The sequence below is a fragment of the Triturus cristatus genome, chromosome 1_2, assembly GCF_964204655.1.
Source record: "Triturus cristatus chromosome 1_2, aTriCri1.1, whole genome shotgun sequence".
Taxonomy (NCBI): Eukaryota; Metazoa; Chordata; class Amphibia; order Caudata; family Salamandridae; genus Triturus; species Triturus cristatus.
Window position 1 is genome coordinate 273,794,228 of NC_140580.1, and position 24,685 is coordinate 273,818,912.

Sequence of the window (24,685 nt, forward strand, 5' to 3'; positions counted from 1 at the left end):
GTGTTGTCATCTGGCAAATTAGTATGGAAGTGATCCCTGGAACCTGGTTGGCCCTTGAAATCTGAGGTTTCTCCAGCATTAGGGTTTTCATACATTAACATGGTTGAATCATCCCATGGCCAAGCTGGGAGGCCCATTGTTATTGTAGTTAGCAGTATAATACTAAACCTAGCTTGGAAAAGCTTAAAACTACCACATTGTTAGCCTACTGGCATTGTTTGAAAAGAACAAAACTTCAACCAATCAGGAGACCTGTCAGAAAATACAACATCCCTCAGGTTACGACAATCTCTCTGATCTATTAACACATCTTGTGTGAAAGGAGTCACCCTGAGCTCTTTTCAGTTTATTTCCCTGAGAAAGAGATTTATTTCAACTTTTGACCTTTCTTCTAGCTAACACAAATCTGTAACTGCATCATGGTGTTTTTCTCACAGAAAATATGTCCATCATGTACTAAAAAGATCCCTTCAGGACTTGTGACTCCTATGGCAACACAGGTATTTTCCACACTTCTGCTTTGGGTTCCTGCTGTAACACTGTCAGGGGGAGTGTTCTCTTCAGGATACTCGCTTCTTGGGTCGCTAGACCATTAGGCTGGTCCTGACTGTTTCCATTATTGTGTCATGCTCCATCTCCTCATCTGTATAGCGGGGGATCGTGGGTCCTCCCGGGCGGGTGGCTGCTTTTGCTTACGGATCTGGACATTGTCCTGTCCGATTCTTCAACATGACTGTTGGTACTTATGGAGTACCCTAGTCTTGTATTATGCAACACATCATTTTTAGATGTGTTTCTTTCTTAATCTATATCTGCTCTGTGCTCTTCCCACAGCGGGGTCGCGCAGGCAACGTTACTTCCTGCGGTGTCCGTGGTCTTCGCCCCGGTCTGCTAATGGTACTAGCTCTTGTGTGTGTGTCCGGCTTTCCGGATACCAATTTTTACCTATTGCCTACCTGGTGATGCATCCTTCACATCTGGGCTGCTCACGCTACCCTACAGGGGGATTTCCCCATACTTGGTGTGGTTCTGGCATCCACACTGTATGCTTCTGTGTATTCCTGACTTTCACATGAATAACATTCTTACTGTGGTCCTGTTCTGGGTGCTTCTGCTTGTTGCCGTCCACCCTCTCACTTGTCTTTGTGAAGGAGCAACTGCGTGTTGGAGTGTCTTGTGTTTCCGGTACTGCCGGCACTTTCTGACCATGGGTCGGCATCCTGCCAATTCTGCCCCACGTATCTTAGCTGGTGCAGGTTCAACAGTGCTTTTTTCCACTGTTGTGCATACTCGCCCAGTATGTGCTGACTCTCATACCGTTTTGTCCTCTCTCTGGGACTTGCTTCCGGTCGACACATCAGATCCGGCGGATCCATCGGACCCTAGGCTTAGTGTTAGTTAATCTTCTTTTACGAAGCCATGAACTCCCACTTCCGCACAGACATTTCTGGCTCTGTGCTTTCTTTCTCTCAACCCTGTATACATACAGGGGTTTTTGTGCTGTTCTTTGACAGCTTGTGGTGCTTTTCCCTCCCATTGTTTTCCGCTCTTTTCAGAGCTGCGTGGTCTGGAGTTGGCTGCGCTGGCATTGCGGTCCCCACTGTGTTTTGTCACCTTGTTGACGGCTATGTTCTCTGGAACTTGGTGGGGTTGAGTCGCAGACCCTCCTTCTCTATGGGTATGGCTTTGGTATCTACTCTAAGTTAAGGAATCTACGGCTAGATGTCTATCAGATGGACGAGTTACTTACCTTCGGTAACGATATATCTGGTAGAGACACAGTCTAGCCACAGACTCCTTAACGCCCACCCATCCTCCCTGTTCTGCGGGGACCTTTTCAGGTTGGGTTTCCTCCATTCGCCTCCCTCCGGGTGGCTTTGTCATTCTGCGGGGTGACATCTTTCACTTAATTCCTAGACAGGATGCTTCATTCTGTTTTGCTTGCTCTACTCCACCCATTCTCGTGATTGGGCGGTATGCTCATGTGTCATGTGTCCTTTACATTCCTAAGCCCTGGGTCGTTTGGTGTGGGGTCTACTCATGTTCACCCCCCTTTCTCAATCGCCTTGGGGTCCCTTACCTCCCCTGCAGTCCATTGGTTTAAAGTCTATTGGCTCTGCCTCCGTCTATAGGTCTCTTACAGGGGATACAACGTCCCTTTCTGGTGCCGACTTGTGGTGGATTTTCATTGCTCATGTGTTCCTTGCTTGTTGCCCTTCACAGTTATATATTGTGGTTGAAGACTTCATGTCGTCTGCCATGATGTTTTTTCACATCTACTTCTACCTCCGGGCGGCTTTAGCCTTCGCTTTTGCGGGGTTGCTTCTCAGGGCGGTGCTCTGCTCTTTCCCTTCACTATTTTCAGTATACAGTCCCTGGCACTGTCCTTTATGGTGCTGTTTTTCACCATTCAATTTCTTTTTCTGTTTCATCTTTTTCGCACACTGTTCCCATATTCTCACAGTTTTTGGTGGTGGCTCCGCGTTGTGGCGCGGAAAAGTTTCTCCGACAAAAACGGACATCAGCACCCCGGGCGGGGCTTATATGGCTCCGCTGACGTCACGCCTGTGGATGACGTCAGAGCGAAGCCGTGCGGCGCCGCCCCCCCCCAGTGCGAAGAGGTGCTGCTGCGGAAAGTTTTATAGATCCAGTCTGACGCCTGGGGATATTCTAAGTTAAGGAATCTGCGGCTAGACTGTGTCTCTACCAGATACATTGTTACCGAAGGGAAGTAACTCGTCCTTTAATATAGGTCAATCAATCACCCTGCCTACCTTTCATTCGCCTCCACTTCCCTCTAAAGAAGAGGATTACTCCACCATCTGGACCTAAAAAGAGCTTTGTCGTTCTACCTTGACTGCATGTGAGAGTTCTGAGTGGATGACCAACTCTTCGTGGGGTATGTTGGTACAAAGAGGTGTCAATCGGTGCAGAAGCAGACCATCTCCCAATGAATCGTGCACTGCATCAAAATCTTCTACACACTGGCCAAGAGGCAGCCTCCTGAAGTTGTGCAAGCACATTCCATAGAGTTAAAGTTGTGACCACTGACTTAGCACGTGAAGTTCAGGTCCTGGACATCTTCCAGGCAGAAAGGAAGGCCTCATTGCACACGTTTACCGAGCAATATTGTCTAGACAGTCGGGTCAGTAGGGATGAACACTTTGGCCATTTGGTTGTGCAGGACTTACTTGTGTACAGTTGGTCTTCTGACCCACCTTCAGGGATGTATTGCTTGGGTATCTATTCAAAGGTAATGAATTTGTGTCTAGAAGTCTGTCAGATAAACAAGTTACTTACCTTTGTTAACACATTATCTGTCAGAGCCTACATCTAGCCACAAATTCCTTACCAACCAATCTATCCTCCGTGTGCTGTGGATGGATTTCTATCGATAGGGCTGCACACTTTCAGGGACTTAGTTTTACACACCAGTGGTCAGTGATCTTTATGGCTCTGCACTTCTGATGTGGAAAGTTGTGAAAAGTATCTGAGGTCAGCGCTCCTGGGTGACTTCTATATAGGTATTGCAACGTCAATTCTGTCGCGAACGCCGACGACGCACGCGTAGCCGATTGACACCACTTACTAGCTCGAAGGGGTGCTGCTCATGCAAAACCTTCTGGATCCTGTGTGACGCCTGGAGAAATTCAAAAGTAAGGAATATATAGCTGTAGTCTCTTCCAGATAAGGCGTTACCAAAGGTAAGTAACTCGTTCAATGCTTTTTCTGGTGGATACTGTATCTAACCACAGATTCCACACCAACCCCCCCCATTCTCTCAGTTCTGGGAACTTGGTTCTTTTCTCCATCTAAAAAAGTCCCAAGTCTCGATATCAGCATGCAGTCGTAGCCTATGTGCTAATGGGTGAGGACAGCCTTGAAAGCAACTGACATCGATGTTTAGGGGTAGTGCATATATGCTGCTCTGCATGCCACTCCCGGAGCGGATCAATGTCATCACGGAGCCGCACAATGCCACTTACTGGTTTCCAGGGGAACTGCTGAAGATTTTTAGATCCAGTCTGATGCCTTGGGAATATTCAAAATGTGAGTGATCTGTGATTATCGGAGAATGCTCATCCCCACACATCTATGAGCTGTATCAAAGTCATACAGGTGTTGTCTTCACTGGAAGCCTTAAACTCAGCACATCAAAATAGGTCACTTGGCCCATCAGCAACAGTCCAGATCCTGGGATCACAAATCTCTGTAGAGCATGGAAGGATAATACCTTCTGTAGTAGGGGATCTCTGTGTATAGTCATAATCTAGTGAATAGTCCCGCCCATGTGCGTGGACCCCGGAGCAATAAAAAATAATCTCTAAAAGGTGACAAATCATGCAGACCTGCATACACCTTTAAGAGAGAATTTAATGTAAAGACAGATAATGCAGCCTATACCCACAGGCTACACTGTCCAGTACTTCAACTAGAATTCCACCAACATCCACAAACAGCACCGTCTGTCTAGTTTTTCTCCCCATAGGAAAAAACCCTGCCTCTACCAGCAAAAAGCCTCTGGAATGATAGAGAGGAAGGAGTGGACAGACAAACCCCATAGGCTGCCATTATGTGGCTTAGAACAGGATACTGTGCCTTTAAGAAAACTTTCCAAGTTTCCAGAACTTTCCCCAGTATCCCAGAATGCCCAGCAGGTCCCATTTACTTTCAGTTCTTTTTGAAGGCGTAGCACGCCAGACCTGTAGCATTCTGCATATGAATAAGTATCTCTCCACCGGGGAGGAGGGCGGGCGCTTATGACTATAACAGAGATACCCCTACTACAGAACTTGAGTTACAGAAAAGAAACTACTCCTTCTGTAGTAGGGGATCTCTGTGTATAGTCATAATCTAGTGAATAGAATGGCAAGCCCATCCCCACACAACAAAAGCGGTGGAGAACACACAAGACACTACCACTACTGTGCGAACAAATTCCGCAGCGAAGCCTGCCCAACCTGAGCATCTGCCCTGGCATCCGTGTCCAGACAGTAATGCGCAGCAAAGGTTTGGACCGACTTCCAAGTGTCCGCCTTGCAGTTTTCCGCAATCGGAACATTACGCAGCAAAGCCGTCGTGGCAGCTTTGCCCCTGGTGGAATGAGCCTTAGGTTTACCCCCTAAGGTCTTATCAGCCTTTTGATAACACAATTGTATGCAGGACACAATCCACCGAGAAATGGACTGCTTAGAGGTCGCAAGACCAGTCCTGACTGAGCCATAATTAACAAACAATTGGTCAGACCTACGAATATCCTTGGTCTTATCCAGATAAAATTTCAACACCCTCCGAACATCCAGGGAATGGAGAGACCTTTCCGCTGGCGAAGAGGGATTCTGAAAGAACATAGGTAAAGTTATGGTCTGGTTGACATGAAAATCAGAGATAACCTTAGGAAGAAATTTAGGGTGAGTACGCATCACAACCTTAGCAGCATGAAACACAGTATAAGGTTCTTGACAACATAATGCCTGAAGTTCACTCACCCTGCGGGCCGATGTAATGGCCACTAGGAACGCCGCCTTCCAGGATAGGTGCTGCAATGAAGCCTTGTGAATGGGTTCAAAGGGCTCCTTCATCAGTCTGGACAGCACCACATTCAAGTCCCAGGAAGGCGAGGGAAGTCTGACGGGAGGAAACACTTTCTTCAAGCCTTCCAAAAAGAGTTAACATCAGGTAGCCCACCTTAGGGGTGGATCTAGCCTGATAGTGAACACGCCTCCTGACTAGCTAATTGGCATTTCCCCTGTCTGTGGAAAGCCTGGGTCACATATAAAAGGCGAAAGAAGCCCCTGCCTTGATATGCTGATTATTTTTGTTATAAACTCTTTTTATTAACAAATTGTAGTGCACCAGTTTACATTGTTTTAGACATATGATCAAACCGGACCGGGAGGTATCAATACATTGTAATTTCATTTTCACTTCTGCATGTTCGCAATCATTCACATGAGCTTCCTCGCTAGCAACAACTTTTCCTTTGTGCATCACCCTATGTCTGCTCTGTATGCCTCCCACGGGGACCAGATCTTTTCCCATTTCCCTGTTCATCCTCTGCTCTGGTATACCGATTTCTCCGCTACCTGACACTAGTCTTGGTCCTCTCCCTAGTCTTTAATCCTTGGAGGTTCTGCACTTCCCCAATTTCTGGCAATATTCCTTTGGCAAAACCAGCTGCTAACATCAACCATTTCTTGGTGTGACTGGGCCTGCTTATGTCTCCTGTGACACCCAGTATGTGCCATTTGGCATCCATTGGTACCTGTTGTCTCACTACCCTCGCCATGATACAAACTATCCCTTTCCAGAGCCGTTGAAGTCTTGGGCACGCCCAGAGTATATGGAAAAACGTGCCCCTCTCCCCATACCCCCTGATACAGTGATCTGATTCGGTCCAGCCTAGCCTATGATGGAGCGTTCTAGGGGTGTATGACCTATGGAGGATGCGGAGTTGGACTAATCTAAACCTTGACCTTACTGCGATCTCTCTAGGGCATGGATACTCAAAGTACGGACCGGGGGCCGCATGCGGCCCTCCTGACCTTTACATGTGGCCCCCTGGGCAGCAGCAGCACTGGGCTGCCGTTTTCTTAACTCAGCACTAACCTGAATAAAAAAAAGTTAAATATACAGTAAGCACTTATTTAAAGGTCAATTGCAGTTAGGTGAAGGAATTAACTAGGCCCTTAACTTTAGGAACACCTTCATTTTTAGGTCTCGCTGAGTCAGCGCGCAGCTGAGTTTTCAAAGTGCTGCTGGCTGGCCTAGCGCTTGCCAGCAGTCTTTCATGGGTCATTAGAACCGTAATGACTTTCACTTTCGCAAAAGTAAAGAAATAGAAACAAAACATCTATTTCTTTACTTTTGCTATAAGCACTGTACCGCACTTTACTTTTAATGTTCAAAGTAAAGCGCCGGTGCCGCGATGCTTGTTCTCTCGCGCGCGCGGCCAATGCTTGTTTAATTTACAGGCAGTCAGTGAGGTAAAATACAAACTAGGCACCACGCCGCTCCCAGCTCCTCAGGCGCACTTCTAGTGCAGATGGAGCTGAGAGTTGGAGAGATGCACTGCAGTGTTTGTTGGCTTTCCACTTACTGAATGTGAGTCACTTTGCTCATTCTGAGCCCCGCACGTTCATGGGTGGTAACCGCGCACCCGATACATCCTGATTCTGCTTGGTGCTGTATTCACAGGCCAGGCTATTACCGTTAATACAGCACCGTTCCCAGAGCGAGGCAGGACACGAGATGACGCAGTAAGATTGTTTGTTCTCCCCAGTTCCCAGAGGTGCAGATTCGGGCAGTGCCTGGTTTATTAGGCCCAATATTTGCATCATTTTAATTGGCAGAAACAGTGCAGGTAAACAAACAACTGTGAACTTCAGAATCCACAATTACGGGGTGATCAGAATGAGGCCTGAAGTGTGATAAGCCAGCTGCCAAAAGAAGGCTGTATACTCCGAATATGCAAAACAGAACTGAAGAAAACCCCTGTAAGAGGAGACCCTTCAGTTCATGGTGGCTATTACATCAAGAAGGTATCAAGACCCTCCTCAACTCTGGTGGAATTGGGCACAAGCAGTTTTTGCACTTTTTTTACCACTGCACCTGTTACAAAATGGGCAAATATCACCTCGGCTGAATGTTGCGTCTGTTTTATGCAAACTGTCATCTGGAGGCAAACCGTTACAAAAATCATTTTTTGGGGCAAAAGCCTAATTAAACAATCATTAGCATAGCCAATAGGTCTCTCATTTAGGACCTTATAAATGTTTAGCCATGCAGCAGTTAATGTTGTTGCACCAAGGATATTGTGCTGCATAACTAAATACTTATAAGGTCCCAAAGGCGAAACCTATTGGCTATGCCAATGCTTGTTTAAGACAGCCACTAGATATACATGCTTTGCATCTCCTACACCCCGGCTGGCATCAGTGCGGCCCTCAGACACACCAAAGATCAAACTTGTCATTGGGTCCAATAACCTATTCTCCAATGGAGAGTATTCCGGCAGCACATCTTCTTTTATGTGACTCTGCAAGGCATGTCTGAGTTGCAAGCAGCGATATCTCTCCGATTCCGCCATTTGATATTCGCCTTGCATCTCTTCAAATGTAAGCATAGATCCTTTTTTCCATGCATCTCCCTATGCCTATGAGGGTCCACTTATGAAAGCCTTTCAATTGCCTCTCTTCTTTCAGTGTGTCACTTTCCCAGAGTGGGATCTGCTCAGTCACCCTTCCAGCCCACCCCAGTCTTTTTGTTGCTTCCCACCATGCTTATCTCACTCTCTGGGTGTGTATTGGAAAGGATTCCCCCACTCTCTTACAATAGAGGGCCGATAACCAGCCACGTGGCCCCATTGCACCTCTGTCCATCCGAAATGCCAGTTCTGATACTGTGGAGAAGACCCAGTCATTCATATTGACAATTTGTGACGCTAGGTAATATCCTCTAATATCCGGGATCGCCAACCCACCTTCATAAACTCCTAATTGCAATTGTTTAAGTGCGATTCGTGGGGCTCCCCCATCCCATAGTGGACTCCTAAGTTCACGGTCGACTGATGTAAAGAATGTACTGGGGATGTGATATGTGGTGTTTTGAATAATATCACCCTACCCATCAATGTCTCGCCACTTGCGAGTTCAAGTTCAGGGCCATGAAGTCTTTTTCAAACCCGGTGATATGTATTCCCAGATATTTAAATTCCTGCCTTCGCTCCAACGCAGCACAAGCGGACAAAAGGGGCGGGAGGTCCGTTGTCAGTGGGCACACTAGCAATTTCTCTGACTTTATTTGGTAACCAGAATAGTTGCCAAAGAGCTGAAACACGTGTATAAGCCTGTGTATCGTCTGGCGTGGTCTACTAGTATATAACAGAACGTCATCTGCGTAAAGGTAGATGTGTTCCTCCCAGTCTCCTCCGCTGTTAATGCCACAGACTATTTAATTGTTACTAATCCTCGGTGCAAGCGGCTCTATTGCCATTACGTAAATTAAAGGGGAGAGCGGACACCCTTGTCGCGTCCCTCTATGCAACTGAAAGGGTCTCAAGACTGTCAGTTTACCCTTTACCCTGGCTAGTGGATCCCTGTACAGAAGGGCAATCCATGCTCTCAGTTTCGGCCCAAAGCCTATCCTTTCAAGCACCGCGAAGAGGTATGTCCATTCTATACTGTCAAATGCCATTCTGGCATCTAAAGCCAGTACCGCTGTTGTCTTTTCTGGTCTCTGCGAGTTTCATGTAGAAATCCGAACAATCTGCGTATATTTAGTCTAGTGCTTCGAGGTGGTAGAAAGCCGGATTGGTCCGGGTAGATTATTGTTGATATTGTCAGCGGTATTCTGTTTGCAAATACCTTGGGCAGTACCTTTGCTTCAAAATTAATTAACGATATCGGTCTGTAAGAATTGCATTTCTCCGGGCATTTCCCCTCTTTTGGTATTACTGCTATCGTCGACAGCGTAAGTTTTCCGGCAATTTCCCTTCCTCTAGTGCCCTATCAAACATATTGAGCATTGGTTGAGCAATTTTATCAGTTACACATTTAAACTTTTCCGCGGGTGGTCCATTCGAGCCGGCCACTTTACCTGACTGTAGGTCTCATATGGCTCCGGTCACTTCCTCTGTCAGTTCTTTTTCCATTTCATCCCTGTCTTCTGGGGAGAGTACCGTTAAGCGAATATCTCTCTAAAGTTCTGCTCTAGCCTTTGCTTTCCTTGTTGTTACCGATTGATACAATGCCTCATAATAGGTGGCGAAAGCCTCTGCTATTTCCCCATTTGATTTACATATTGCGCCATTGGGCTTCTGTATTGCTAGAACCCAATTACGGGCTGTATCTCTTTTCTCTAAACACGCTATTAGCTTTTCTGATGGATACATCTGCCAGTGGATTCCTCACCTTGTGAATATCCCCTGCGCCAGCAACATTCGGAAACTTTTGTAGCAGTCCACGCCGATGAGGTCGAAGACGACGTCACAGAGACAGAGCTCTGCTCGCAACTCCGCTGACGTCACCGGCTCCATAGAAGACCTCGTCGGCGTGATGACGTCAGTTCCCTTTTTTTCGCGCCGTAGACGCCAACGGATTTCGGGCTCTCTCTCTGTAGCTGTACTTGTTACTTTGTTTTCTGCTGTTTTCTCTCTCTCTTCTTCAGCTGAAATGTCGACGAAGAAGTCTGGTTTTAAACCTTGGCGAGAATGTGGAAAGCACATGTCGATAACGGATCCGCATGAAGACTGCGTGTGGTGCCTGTCCTCGGACCATGATGTGGAAGGATGTTCTTGCTGTCGCAAGATGAGCTCCAAGGCTCTTAAGGAGAGGGAAGCAAAATTGTTCATTGCCAAGATGAAGGAAAAAAGGCCAGAGAAGATCGAGGTCGGCGTCAAAGTCGACTTCGGGGCCTGCTTCTAAGTCCAAGAAGCACAAGAAAAAGAAGAGGCATTCATCTCAACATCACTCCGATAGGGATGCGGCTCCGAGATCGACATCGCCCTCCCGACGCCGTAAGGAATTTGTATCTCCTTCGTCTGTTCCTGATTCACCTATTGGCGTGTCGTCACCTGTGGCTTCACCGGAGCATTCTCCGGCCCCGGCTCCATCTCCGGCTTCGTCTCCGATTGAGGAGCTTCCAGCTCCGGGTGCGCCTTTGGTTCCGCTGATTCCACCGTCGGCGCCGGTCGACCCGAGTCCGGTGATGCCTGAGCAATATCCTGTGTTTCCAGGACCAGGTCAGGACCCTACGCATTATCTTAATGCTATGTATGGAGTCTTCTCCAGAGCCATGTACCCCTCGGGTCCTATGGGTCCTATGGCCTTCAGTTTGGGAGTTCCCCAAGCTTATCCTCAGGCTCCCTTCATGCCTTTTTTTCCGGCGACGCCGTCTTGGCATCTATCGGCGCCGAGGACATCGACGCCGCTCCCTTCTTCACCGGCGCTGACTCTATCTCATTCGACGCCAGCTGTCCCTTTGGATCCACGCTCGACGCCGGCGCCGTAGGATTCGGTCACGGCGCCGCAGGCTCCTGTTGTGAGGATCAGGTCTAGGAGGGAGGCCCAAAGGGTGCTGGATGAACAGAGGTACCTGATGGAGGAAGTAGAGGACGGTGAGCTGATGGAGTCGGACGATGTGTTTGATGGTTTAAAGGAGGCTAGTGGCCTGGATTTATCACCTGAATGGGAGATTTCTCCTCCTTCTGATGCTCCTTCAAAGGATGTGGCTCCATACCACGCTGTTATTAAGAAGGCGGCTGAACTTTTAGATCTGCATTTGCCTTCTGCAGAGTTCAAGCCTAACATCCTCATGGAGGTTCTGCACTCTCCTTCTACTGCATCGGAGCCTTTACTCCCTTTTAATGATGCCATTATAGAACCAGTAATGGAGGTGTGGCGTAAGCCCTTCTCTGCTCCTGCAGTTTCTAAAGTTATTGCTAGGAGGTATAGGGCAGCTCCAGGGGACCCAGACTTTTTAACATCTCACCCATCTCCGGAGAGTCTGGTGGTTCAGGCTGCCTGTTCCAGAAAATCAACAGGTTCTTTTCCCCAAGTCCCGAGTGACAGGGAGGCGAAGAAATTGGATCAGTTGGCCAAGAAGGTCTTCTCTTCTGTCAGCATGGCCCTTAAATCGACGGATGCCACCTGTCTTTTGGGCCGATATATCCATGCTCTTATGGACTCAGCAAAGCAGCTAGCCCCAAAGCTGTCAGAAGAGGATAGGATGAGTTTCAATGAAATCCTTTCGGATACCCAAGCGGCAGCACGTCGGGTAATCCAAAGTGGCTTGGATACAGCTGACTCGGTTGCAGGAGTCATGTGATCTTCTGTTGCCGCCAGGAGGAGTGCGTGGCTTAAATCTTCAGAGTTCTCCCCTGATGTCCAGTCAACGCTCTTGGACTTGCCTTTTGATGGCTCCGGAATTTCTGGCAAGCAAGCTGATGCTGCGCTTGAAAGATTTAAAGAGAGTAAGGCCACGGCTAAATCTTTGGGCCTTCAAACTCAGCCAAGGGGTTTGTTCAAGAGGTACAGGGGCTTCGGAAGGTCAACCTTTAGTTCTTACAGACAGCCCCAGCAACAGCAGCAAAACACTCTGTATAAGAGCTACAGAGGCAGAATCAGGGGCCACACTCGAGGTCGACAGCTCTCCTCTTCCTCCTCCTCAGCCCCTCCCACCACTGCAAAGCAGCCCTAGATCCACCATTCTGGATCATGTTGGTCCTGTGGGGAGGCCGTCTTACCCATTTTCTACAAGATTGGGAACCGGTTTCTACAGACCTTTTGGGTTCTAAATCTTGTAGAAAATGGGTACGCCCTTCCCTTTCGGGAATTCCCTCCAAATTACCCTCCTTGTCAAGGGGCTTGCTCAGAGGACCAACTTCTTCTCCTGCAGGAGGAAGTCCTGACGTTACTGAAAAAAGGTGCGATAGATGTGGTTCCAGAGCAGGAAAGGGGTCAGGGATGCTACTCCCATTATTTCCTGATTCCGAAAAAGGACGGCAGATTGCGTCCAATATTGGACCTCAGGATCGTGAATATTTTTCCTTCCCTTCGCGGTCAGTCGGTTCAAGTCCTGATGGACAACACTACCGCGATGTGGTATGTCAACAAGCAGGGAGGAGTGGGGTCTCATTGTCTCTGCAGAGAGGCTCTGCGTCTCTGGTCCTGGGCTCAGGATCATCAGATTTGTCTGATGGCAAATCATCTGGCTGGGGTTCTGAACGTACGTGCAGACAGTCTGTCCTCAGTTCTCCGCCGACCACGAGTGGAAGCTTCATCCGGAGGTGGTTCGTCACGTCTTTCGGATGTGGGGAACTCCTCGGGTGGACCTGTTTGCCACTCACGAGAACGCTCACTGCCTGTCATTCTGCAGTCTCCAGTATCCGATGCAGGGAGCTTTGGGGGACGCGTTTCAGTTGAGATGGGACTCACATCTCCTTTACGCGTTTCCTCCCATACCCTTGATTCCTCGGGTTCTGAGGAAGATTTGCCAAGACAGGGCCCAAGTCATATTGATCGCCCCGGAATGGCCAAGAAGGGTGTGGGATACAGATCTTCTCCACCTCTCCTCGTGCCCTCCGCTCCGTCTCCCTCTGAAGGCAGACCTCCTCTCGCAGTCGGAGGGGCAGGTTCTACACCCCCACCTCCAGAGCTTACACCTTCATGCCTGGAGATTGAACGGGGCAACCTGAATTCTTTTTCTCTCCCGCCAGATGTTGTAGATGTAATTTTGTCTGCCAGACGTCATTCCACCAAATCTATCTATTCCTATAGGTGATCTAAATTTGTGCTCTGGTGTGGGGAGAAGTCAATTGATCGTTTGAGGGCTCGTTTATCTGACATTCTTCAGTTTGCTTTTTCTCTTGCTTAGCAAGGTTTTGCTGTAGCCACTGTAAAGGGATATCTTTCAGCCTTGTCGGCATTACTTTGTTTGCCGGATCAACCATCATTGTTTAAATCCCCTATTGTTTTACGGTTTCTGAAAGGCCTTACAAACAAGTTTCCTCCTACTCCTTTTATTGTGCCTCAATGGGACTTAAATCTTGTCTTAACTTATCTGATGGGTTCTCCCTTCGAGCCCTTACACAAGTGTCCCTTGAGACTGTTGTCTTTCAAGATGGTTTTTCTCATTGCGATCACCTCGGCAAGGAGGGTAAGTGAGCTTCAAGCTCTGAGTTCAAAACCCCCGTTCTTGACCATTCATGCTGAAAGAACGGTACTCAGGACCAGGGCTGCTTTTCTGCCTAAAGCGGTAACTCCCTTCCATGTGGGGCAGTCCATTACCCTCCCTACCTTCTATCCTCCCACTCACCCTTCCAAGGAGGAGGAGAGACTTCACCGCTTGCACCCTAAGAGGGCGGTGAGCTTCTACCTTGACAGGACAAAAGACTTTCGAGTTGACGACCAGCTCTTCGTGGGCTTTGTTGGCTGAAGGAAAGGCAGAAGTGCACCCTTTCCAGATGGATTGTCTTGTGCATCAAGATATGCTACTCTTTGGCCGGTAAGGAACCTCCAGAGGGTTTAAGGGCTCATTCTACTAGAGCTAAGTCTTCCACTTCTGCTTTGTCTAGAGGTGTTCCTGTGGAGGACATTTGTAGGGCGGCAACTTGGGCCTCCCCTCACACTTTCGCAAAGCATTACTGCTTGGATTCCGAGGTGAGGAGGGACGGACATTTTGCTCGTTCCGTCCTTCAGGACTTTCTGGTATAGAAGGGTGGACACCCTCCTCCGGGAGTGGGACTGCTGTGGGAATCTTTTCAAAAGGTGAGGAATCCACTGGCAGATGTATCCATCAGAAGAACAAGTTACTTACCTGCGGTAACGCTTTGTTCGAGGCATGTGGGCTGCTGAATTCATATCTGTGCATAGATCGCCGCCTAGTGTTGGGTCCGGATGTTTGCACGTTGTTGTCCTGGAAGAGTCTTCGAAGTATCCTTGGATAGGTGACTCCTCCCCTGGACTACAGTGCGCATGGGCATCCTCTCCATCCTCAGATTGTTTTTTTCCGCCATTGGGTTCGGATGTGCTATCTTAACTCCAGTTAGGAAAAAGTTAGTCGAGGCCAAAAGGCCTTTAGTTCGCGTCGGTACTGTTCACTCGATCGGTTTCGACCCTACCTGTTAGCTTACTAACTTCGGAAACAACTTTTCGCTTTTTACCTGACCATCGACGACACCGACGATGGAGTCGAGGACACCATTCAAGAGGTGCCCCGTATGCAATGCGAAATATCCCCACATCGACGTCCACCCGGTGTGCAACAAATGCTTGTCGCCGGACCACGACGAATCGACATGCATGGCCTGTGCCCGGTTCCGTTCCAAGAAGACTCTGCGGAATCGTCGAGCGGCGAGACTCGAAGCGCAGCACGCGGCACCGGCCCCGGCAGACATCTTCAACGCCGAAGATGTTGAGGAGTTGGAAATCCTACCCTCCAATCCCGGTTCCGAACATGACTCCGGTTCGGACGACGTCGACGAATCACTCTTTCGCAGAGATGAAGACAACGCCGAGGTAGGAGACGACGATGAGGCCTTAGGGGCCGAAGAGAGTAGCTCCAATGACGAGCAAGGCCTACCCGTTCAGACTGACGAGGGCCCAGTGCCACAGTCTATGGCTCCGGTCGAGGGATCGCCTTCGGGCCTTACCCGAGACCTATCCCGCGGTTCTTCGGCCCCGCCTCGGACGTTCAGCGGCAGCCATTATTACCTACACCGGCTGGTTTCCCTTCTACCAAACCGAAACCGAAAGCTGCACCGGTACAAATGAAACCGAAACCGAAAGTGGCGCTAGTCGGATCGAGGCCTTCCACACCTTCGACGCCAGCGACACGCATCGGCACCGAGCGCACCAAACGAGACTTCGGTGCCGAACTCGAAGCGGCCGACGCCGGAGTTGGCATTCGGAAAAAGGCCCTCGGTGCCATCAAACCTGCTCGGCTCTCGGCGCAGACGCCACCGACTCCTAAACCAAAGGTCATACCACCTGCTGCGTCTCACGTCGCTTCCACGGCAACACCGAAGTCTCCTGCATCGAAGACGTCGACGGCCATTTCCGCCCCTCGACCCGATGACCCACCGGCGCCGAAAAAGTCCACGGCCGCCTCTACCAACCTGGGCGCTAAGGCCTCGAAAGCGCTTCACGCGCGAACCGTTGCAGCACAAAGCAGCAAAACCCAAGCTGTCCTCCAGGACACATCGGGCTCCGGCCCACTAAAAGCTCAAACAGCCTCTTCGGCGCCAGCCAACATAACTTTTGGCCTGCCGCCATCCACGATCCCGAAAATGTTCCAACTCAGGACACGGGTCACCCACACCACGGTTACACCTGCTGAGACGTCTCCGTCACGTTACATCGACGCCAACACCGGCAGGATGGTTATCCATGACCGGAGGATAACTTCAGAGCCACCCTTGGACGCTTTCAGGATCCCACTAAAGAGAAAGCTGCCTGTGGACTCAGAACCTGTGCTTTGCGAATCTTTCGACTCGCCCTACCAGGACCCACTATCATTCTCTCCCACACACTCCGACACGGATGCGTTGGCAGACTATATGGATGACCAAGTCCCTTACCACGGAGACATGGACCCTGATGATCAACAGGACCCTGATCAAACTTGGGGCGACCCTGCAGACCCCAGTGCACCTCTAGATGCACAGGACCCACAACTCTATGGAGCGAAAACATCTCCGACAGAGGACACTGCAGCGTTCAACGCTCTTATTGAACGTGCTGCAAATAATCATGACGTGCAGCTTCACTCTGACACCGTGGAAGACGACTTCCTTATGGACACTTTCGCTTCCTCGGAAAGGCATGTAAAGACTCTGCCCATGCTGAAAGGAGTCCTCAAACCAGCCAAGGACATCTTCAAGGAACCCACCAGGGCACGGGTGATAAACCCCAGGATCGACAAAAAGTACAGATCAGCACCTGGGGACCCTACTTACATCAGAGGCCAATTACCTCTCGACTCCATTGTCGTTGCGAATGCTCGCAAGAGGGCACACTCGCAATCAACAGGTGACGCTCCTCCCCCGGACAAAGAGTCCAAGGTTTTAGAGACCTCTGGCAAGCGAGTTGCCGCCCAGGCTGCCAACATATGGCGCATAGCCAACACTCAAGCGCTCCTCGCTCGCTACGATAGAGCGCACTATGATACAATGGAGCAACTACTCCAACATCTCCCTGACCAGTTCAAAGAAGGTGCAGAAATTCTTATCAGAGAGGGACAGCTACTCACAAATGCTTCCATCAAGTGTGCACTAGATGCCGCAGACACGGCGGCCAGGGCCATAAACACAAGCGTCATGCTGCGACGACATGCCTGGTTGCGAATCTCCGGGTTCAAACCTGAGGTGCAAAATTATATACTGAACCAACCTGTCAACCCCGACTATTTATTCGGGCCGGAGGTTGACACGGCCCTTGAGAAAATAAAAAAGGACACGGACACTGCAAAGTCCATGGGGGCTCTCCAGACTCAGTCCTTTCGGAGCAGCTCCTTTCGTCGCCCCGGAAATAGAGGAGCAGGTAGAGGACAGGGGTCACAGCAGACATACAACAAAGGCAATACCCAAACCACCTACGATAAAAACACCCGGGGTGGATATCGTGGCTCCAGTACAAAGGGCAGAGGACGCGGCTACGGCAACACCAGGTCCTCCCCCAAGAACAAGCAGTGACGCCCTCTCCCTTCCTCCCGACCACATAACACCTGTCGGGGGAAGGCTACAAAGGTTCCTGTCCACGTGGAACTCCATCACCACGGACAGGTGGGTCAAAGATATTGTCAAATACGGTTACTGTCTAGAACTAACCTCCACTCCACCCACAATACCTCCAAAAAACCGTCCTATGTCCTCAGAGCACTTAACGCTCTTACAGCAGGAGGTGCAAAGTATGCTTCTAAAAGGCGCAATAGAGGTCGTACCCGTCCACGAGCAAGGTACGGGGGTGTACTCCCTGTACTTTTTAATACCGAAAAAGGACGGGTCACTCAGACCTATATTAGACCTGAGACCCCTAAACAGATACATTCTTTCCGAGCATTTTCACATGCTCACTCTACAGCAAGTCCTCCCGCTGCTCAAGCAAGGAGACTTTCTAGCCACACTGGACCTCAAGGATGCGTATTTCCACATACCCATTCACCCATCACACAAAAAATACCTCAGGTTCACTGTTCAAGGGCAGCACTACCAGTTCAAAGTCCTTCCCTTCGGCGTGACAACGGCACCAAGGGTGTTTACAAAGTGCCTAGCTACTGTAGCGGCACATCTACGGAGGCAGCACATACACGTCTACCCTTACCTGGACGACTGGCTCGTTCAAGCAAAGTCAGCCCGGCAATGTGCCAGCCACATGTCCCGCACCATCCACCTCCTTCACAGTCTGGGGTTCTCACTAAATTACCCAAAATCCCATCTGCAGCCCGCACACGTACAACAGTACCTAGGTGCGACTATAGACACTCTGGCGGCCACGGCTCAGCCCAATTTGGTGAGAATCAACAGCATGCAAATGCTGATTTCAAAGTTCAAACCTCATCACTCCCTTCCGGCGCGAGTGTTCATGCAGTTGATAGGCATGATGGCCTCCTTCATCTTCATAGTCCCACACGCGAGACTACATATGCGCCCGCTTCAGGAGTGCTTGGCACGTCAGTGGAATCAGGCTCAAGGACAATTGAAAGACCTAGTGTTGGTGAGCGGTCGGGCATACAACTCTCTGCATTGGTGGAATCCACAAAACCTTTGCAAGGGCCGACCGTTCCAAGAGCCTGTTCCACAAATAGTACTGACAGCAGACGCGTCTCTCCAGGGATGGGGAGCTCATGTACTCCACTACACAGTGCAGGGACTATGGACGACACAACAGAAGAAAATGCACATCAACCTTCTGGAACTGATGGCAATCTTCCTAGCCATGAAGGCATTCAAAGTACATCTGTGCAACAAGGTCGTGTTGATCCGGACGGACAACATGACCGCAATGTACTACATACAGAAGCAGGGAGGGACGCACTCTGCACAGTTGTCTCATCTGGCTCAGAGCATGTGGAAGTGGGCCATTCAGAGGAACATGTTCCTCATGGCGGAACACCTCCCCGGCAAGGACAACCAAATGGCGGATCTGCTCAGCAGACACAGCCACCAGATGCACGAGTGGGAGTTACACCCATCAGTACTCCAGCCGTACTTCCAGCAGTGGGGTCATCCAGAGATAGACCTGTTCGCCACAAGCGAAAACGCAAAATGCCAAAGCTTTGCCGCCAGGTTCCCACATCCGCAGTCGCAGGGCAATGCGATATGGATGAACTGGTCCGGCAGATTTGCGTACGCTTTTCCCCCAGCACCGTTGATACCGCTGGTGGCTCGCAAACTCAGACAACACTCCCTAACACTCGTCCTAGTTGCTCCTACGTGGGCACGCCAGCCATGGTACACCACCTTCCTCGAACTTTCCGTGGTGCCGCATCAAAGGCTGCGGATCAAACCTGCGCATTTGACGCAGAACCATGGAGAGATTCAGCACCCAGATCCGCAACAGCTGAACCTGGCGATCTGGCTCCTGAAGTCCTAGAGTTTGGCTACCTCAACCTGCCACCTGACTGTATGGACATCATCAAGGAGGCCAGAAGACCCACTACAAGAGCTTGCTATGCAGCCAAATGGAAAAGGTTTGTTATTTACTGCGGTAATAATGACATTAATCCGCTGGACGCATCCATCCAAAACATCATTTGTTACCTCCTACACCTATACCGATGCAATCTGGCGTACACCTCTATACGTGTCCATTTGACCGCAATATCAGCCGATCTACAAACCAGGCAGCACCTCTCTCTATTCAGAGTGCCTGCCATCAAAGCATTCTTGGAAGGACTCAAACGAGTCATTCCACCAAGCCACCCACCAGCTCCAATGTGGAACCTCAACCTGGTCCTCACACGCCTGATGGGTCCACCCTTTGAACCTCTCCACTCATGCGAGATTCAATTCCTCACCTGGAAAGTAGCCTTCCTGGTAGCGATCACTTCTTTAAGAAGAGTTAGTGAACTCCAGGCACTAACAGTTCAAGAGCCATTTATTCAGGTGCATGCCAACAGGGTCGTACTACGTACCAACCCCAAATTCATGCCCAAGGTAATATCGCAGTTCCACATGAATCAACCTATTGAACTGCCCGTTTTCTTCCAAAACCCACAAACTGTCGCGGAAAGGGCACTCCACACACTAGATGTCAAAAGGGCCCTCATGTATTACATCGACAGGACCAAACCCTTTAGGAAGACAAAACAACTGTTCGTTGCCTTTGCCCCACACCACAAAGGTAACGCCATCTCCAAAGCAGGGATAGCCAGATGGATAGTTAAGTGTATCCAAATTTGTTATCAAAAGGCAAAACGCACATTAACTATTCCCCCACGAGCCCACTCAACACGTAAGTTAGGGGCCTCCATGGCTTTTCTAGGAAATATTCCCCTGCATGATATATGTAGAGCAGCCACCTGGTCCACTACACACACATTTACCAAACACTATTGTGTAGATGTGCAATCAAAACAGCAGGCAGCTGTAGGACAGGCTGTTCTTAAAACCCTTTTTCAGACCGCTGCAGCTGGCACTGGTGGCCGCCGCTAATAGAGGGCACTGCTATACATTCTATGCACAGATATGAATTCAGCAGCCCACATGCCTCGAACTGAATATGCTACTTACCAGTATGCATCTGTTCTTGGCATGTAGGGCTGCTGACATTCATATCGCCCTCCCTCCTCCCCGGCGCCTGTAGCAGCTGCAGCTCTCAGAATTACTGTAACCATGGTCATCACTTTCTGTATCTACTCCATCACTGCCACAATGGCGAAAAACAATCTGAGGATGGAGAGGATGCCCATGCGCACTGTAGTCCAGGGGAGGAGTCACCTATCCAAGGATACTTCGAAGACTCTTCCAGGACAACAACGTGCAAACATCCGGACCCAACACTAGGCGGCGATCTATGCACAGATATGAATGTCAGCAGCCCTACATGCCAAGAACAGATGCATACTGGTAAGTAGCATATTCATTCTGGTGGATACAGTATCTCCCTTTGGATTCCTCACTGACCCACCCGCCTCCCCGTTGTCCACCCTTGTATACCTACAATTTTAATGATGGTGTTTCAAAATGTATTTGTTACTGTCAAAGGCATTGTGTTGTTTCTTTTGCCTTCCTTTTTATTCTCCACACTGTGTGTGTTGATTTGTATATTATGTACTGTGTATATATTGCTGTCAGTCCGTCCGTGTGCCTCGAAGGCACGGAAAAAAGGGCGGAACTGACGTCATCAAGCCGACTAGGTCTTCTTATGGAGCCGGTGACGTCAGCGGAGTCGCGAGCACAACCGTGACTCTGTGACGTTGTCTTTGATCTCATCGGCGTGGACTACTACAAAAGTTTCCGAATGTTGCTGGCACAGGGGATATTCACAAGGTGAGGAATCCACAGGCAGATACTGTGTCCACCAGAAAAAGCGTTACCGAAGGTAAGTAACTTGTTCATTAGCTTTATCCCCTACATCATAGATATATCATTGTGTGGCTATTGCATGAGATCTAGCCACCCCATCTTCTAGCTCTTTCAGTTCGGATTGTTTTATCCTTAATTTGTGCCTTAAGGCGGGGCCTAGTGTGTCCTCTCACCGTACTTGCTCTTCTATATCCGTAATTTCAAACTCTAGCTCCTCATATTTAGTGCGTCTCTCTTTTCTTTGACCACCCGCTAGCGCTTAGCAATACCCCCTTGCCACTACCTTATATGCGTCCCACAATATGCATTGAGAGTCAGCTGTCCCTATATTTCTCTTTGAACTGCCATGCTGTAGTCATGGTGCGAGGGTGAATTCCTAAACCGGGCCCCTTATCACTACCTCTACCGGTGAGTGATCTGATATTCTTCTGGCTCTGTGCCTCCCCTCCATACATAGACCCGCATACAGTGTCGTAGTAAAAATATAGTCTAATCGTGAACCACTGGCGTGTGCCGCAGAGCTGTACGTGCACTGCTTAGTGCTGGGATTATGTGATCTCCATAAATCCACTAGTCTCATTGCCCCTGTGATTGTCTTAAATAGGCCCAGGTCGATTACTTTGTCCGGTTGTGTACTCCTATCCATTTCTGGGGCCATCATCTCCGAGTGCAGTTTGAGCGGTATATAGGCGGAGCATAATTTAATAGTTCTTCCTTCCCATGTCCCAGTCGAAGCTACATATCTGCCCTCAGGGTTGCCGCAGACACAGCCCACCACAAAGGTATGCATGTTTTTACTGAGGATAACCACTCCCCTTGAGCAGGATGTAATTCTCACATGGGCTATTAATGTGTAGCCAAACCTATTCCACGCATACTCTGCTGTCACTTTTCTGGCCCCCTTCAAGCCAGTCCCAAACAGTTTGTTTCTGAGAAATACCAGGTTTTCCCATTGTCTATTACTCTTAGTTTGGCTGGGAACAGTATTGCGCATTTGAGGTTCTCCTTTCTCAATGCCCTCTTAACTTCATCTAAGGTCCGCCGTTGTCGTTGCACCATCATGGTGTAGTCTGGAAAGAAACGGATCATGGCATTTTCATGGAGCAGGTCACCCTGGGTCCGGGCGGCTTGTAGGATGACATCTCGAATCCGATAGTATAATATCGGAGCTATTATCGTTCTCGGTGGCGCTCCTAGGTTGGGTGGTGGAACCTGTGCTCTATGAGCTCTCTCTGGATTCTGGAGAGGCGTTTCGGTTTCAGCTGGTTTACGTCTTCCAGAAAAAGGTCAACGGAGGGTCCTTCCATTCTTTCTGGCACCCCCACCACCCTAATGTTGTTCCTGCGGGACCTCCCTTCTTGATCTTCCAACTTCACTGCCATCACTTTCTGCTGCTGCACTAGTCGTTGCACCTTCCAGTTTTTTAATGACCACCTGCAAGTCTCCAATATTTGTTTCCGCCATTTTGACTTTTTCTGAGATTTTATTTATGTCTGCCGGGAGAAGGTTGACATCTATTGTTACTTTATCTATTGATATGCTGATTATTAGACATCCTGCTTGTTTCTGCCCTCAGAGTGTGTGTACTTGCTCCTGCAGGGTGTCAGAAACCAGTCTGTGGTGGCTGGCTTATCTACAACTGTCAGCCAGCACACTAGAGGTTGGTAGTATTTCAGGGGGTACCTCTAATATTAATAAATCCAACATTGGAATCAGTGTGGGTTTATAATACAAGATGTTTGATACTCAGCATCTTTAGTTTCAGTGAAGCGATCATGTAGCTGGGGAAATCTTAATCACCAGTACGTATATTCAAGATGGCTTCCCTGTTCACTGACAATGTTCAAGAATCAACATGGATATCACAGGGGCATATCTGCTCATGCATATGTCGTCACATGTAATATAATGCACCCTGCTGTAGGGCTGGAAGGCCTACTATGGGGGTGAATGACATGTTGCATGTAGTGTCTATTTGCATGGCAAACAGGAGGTGTGCCATGTTGTGTCTTAACTATTGTCTGCACCATGCCACGCAGCCTGCTATGGAGGTTTGCATGAGTATGGTGTGGGGAGCCTTAGGGTGGCACAATATATGCTGCAGCTCTTGGGGACCCTCTTTAGTCTCCATGTCCTAGGTACCAAGGGTACCATTTACTAGGGTCTTACAGGGGGTGCTAAAGGTATTGCCAATTGAGGGAAATAATTGTATAGTTTTAGGGAAACAGATCTGGGAATGGGAACTTGGATAGCAGGAACCCAGTGCATGTCTGTCAACATTGTGCCATTTACCAGGCAAAAAGTGGGTGTGACCATATCAGAAAGGGGTACTTTCCTACACAACTCCCTCCCAAATGAAAGAGAATAACCTTTTCCCAAGAATATCCTCATCTAAGTGGAAAAACATGGAAAGGCATTGGCATGATCAGTCCCAGATTTGTGCTCCACTGTAAAGTCCGTACCCTGAACGGTGATGGAACAGTCTGGGGTTTTCACCTTTCATTTGCATCAGTCATCTGAGAGGCCTGTGGTCAGTTTGGACAAGGAAGTGAAAATCAAACAGGGGCCAAACCACAGCAAAGGCTTTCCTCTCAATGGCACTCCGACGCTGCTCTCTGGGAGTAACCTTCTGCTAATGAAAGCAACAGGCTGATCAAGGCCATCATCGTTGGTCTGGGATACGATGACTCCTATCCCATGTTCAGAGGCATCCATCTGCACTATGAACTGCTTTGAATAATCTGAAGCTTTTAGAAGGGGTGCTGAGCACATTGCTTCTTTCAGAGTGTCAAAAGCCTTTTGACAGCTCACTGTCCAGTTTACTTTCTTTGGCTTCTTCTTGGAGGTCATTTTTGTGAGGAATGCTATAATGGTGTCATACCTTTTCTGAAACCTTCTGTAGTACCCAGTCCAGCCAGGGAATGCCCTGACTTGAGTCTGGGTGGTTGGAGCTACCCAGTCCACGATTGTCTGTATCTTTGGTTTTAGTGGTTGAACTTGGCCTCTACCTACCATGTGGCTGAAGTATACAACAGAACCCTACCCTATCTGGCACTTACTTGCCTTGATAGTGAGGCCTACATTCTGCAGAGCCTCAAGTACCTTTCAAAGGTGGATCAGGTGATCCCACCAAGGTGAGCTATAGACCGCAGTAGCATCTAGATATGCTGCACTAAAAACTTCCAGCCTAGAAAGGACTTTATTCACCGACCTTTGGAAGCTGACTGGGGCATTCTTTAGTCCAAATGCATTACTGTAAATTGGTAATGTCCATCTGGGGTCGAGAATGCGGACTACCTTTGCTCCAGTGGCCAGACCAAATATTCCAGGCCCCTGAAGTTAAATTAAAAGTATTGAGAAACTTGCCTGCCTAGCCTGTGAATAAGATGATCTGCCCTTGGGATAGGGTGTGCATCTGTCTTATTGACTGCATTGAAATCTCTATAGTCCACACAAAAACTCAGCTCTGGTTTACCACCCTTGGAATGAGGTTTGGGGACCAAGACCACTGGGCTAGCCCCAGGACTTTCAGAGGGTTCAAAAACCCATATCTCCATCATCTTACTGAATTCAACCCTGATGCTTTCCTTCACTTGGTCAGACTATCTGTATCTTATTTTTGATAGGCATACTGTCACCGGTGTCCGCATCATGGGTAAT

General features: G+C 49.0%; 1 protein-coding gene across 1 annotated transcript in view; it reads left to right on the forward strand.

Annotated features, from left to right (window-relative positions):
* The window catches only part of TM9SF3 (transmembrane 9 superfamily member 3), a 333,675-nt gene that overhangs the window by 257,464 nt on the left and 51,526 nt on the right, over positions 1-24,685 (forward strand). The window lies entirely within an intron of this gene.